The sequence below is a fragment of the Leptonychotes weddellii genome, unplaced genomic scaffold (genome assembly GCF_054177405.1).
Source record: "Leptonychotes weddellii isolate Sample4059 unplaced genomic scaffold, ASM5417740v2 HiC_scaffold_36811, whole genome shotgun sequence".
NCBI lineage: Eukaryota > Metazoa > Chordata > Mammalia > Carnivora > Phocidae > Leptonychotes > Leptonychotes weddellii.
In genome coordinates, this window is record NW_027970404.1 from 1 (window position 1) to 1,127 (window position 1,127).

At 34.3% G+C, this 1,127-nt stretch overlaps 1 long non-coding RNA gene across 2 annotated transcripts; it reads left to right on the forward strand.

The window, feature by feature from the left end:
- The first annotated feature begins 6 nt into the window (after positions 1-6).
- On the forward strand, positions 7-1,127 carry LOC145719273 (uncharacterized). 2 transcript variants are annotated; one of them, XR_014142282.1, is made up of 3 exons: positions 7-82; positions 759-839; positions 1,052-1,127. It is a non-coding gene; the product is annotated as an uncharacterized LOC145719273 (long non-coding RNA). The 2 variants fall into 2 exon arrangements; XR_014142281.1 differs by lacking the exon at positions 1,052-1,127 and having other exon boundaries at positions 759-963.

The following is a 1,127-nucleotide window of genomic DNA, read 5'->3' on the forward strand; positions in this document are numbered from 1 at the left end:
CTTTTCCTAGAGATTTATCCTGCAATAAAATACAATCTATTGAAAGACGTACATTTGAACCACTACCTTTTTTGCAGTTTATGTAAGTTACAAATATAATTTCATTATACTTGGAATTTTTGTGAAACTTAATTGTAAGCCTCTTTGTTATAATCATTTTGAAATAGGATTGAAATTTTATTAGTAGAAAGCTACTAAAAGTATGTAGCAAATCTTTTTTGTCTGTAGCAAAGATTAGTGTGAGACTTTTGTATAGATCAGACTGAATCATTCTAGAGCAGTGGTTCTCAACCGGGGTGATTTTGCACCCGGGTGACATTTGGCAGTGTCTGGAAACATTTATGGTTGTCAGACTGTAGATGAACTACTGGCATCTAGTGGGCAGAGGCTGCTAAACACCCCACAATGCGCAGGACCGCCCCTCCTAACAGAGACGATCCAACCATAGATGTCAATAATGCTGATGTTGTGAAACATTTTTCTAGAGAAATAAAGATTACTTAACACAAGTATTTATAGAACATTGACTGATTTGTATCTAAGGCACCACATGTATAAACATGAAAGTATAAATCTTTCGTGCAAATTTTTTTCCAAAAGTAAGTATCTTCCATAGTGAGATTTCTTCAGTGTATGGAGAGTATTGAGGTTATGTTTCATCATATATAAATTGGAATCACTGCCAAAGGATAAATGTTCTGAAAGAATATCTTTGGTTCTTCTTTTGCTTGTGTCTTTTTTTTTTTTTTTTTTTTTAGAAATCTTGGTTGCAATTTACTCACAGAACTGAGCTTTGGAACATTTCAGGCCTGGCATGGAATGCAGTTTTTACACAAATTGTAAGTGAAATAGAAAATGAATACATGTAAAAAAAAAAAAAACTATGTGTAAAAACATCATCCACTTATTGGTTCGGTGGTTGTAATAAGCCTAGTATGAACTCTGAAAAGTATGTCTTAAAATCTATTCATTTTTTCAAATGAGGAAACTAAGGTACAAAGAGGCCAAGAGACTTGTCTGTCTCATAAATGGCACACTCTGCTTTCTCTAGTACTCAGCTTTGGTGTGGGCAATAAAAGACCCCAAGCAAATAACACCCAAATCAGCATTATCCTGGGACTCCATGA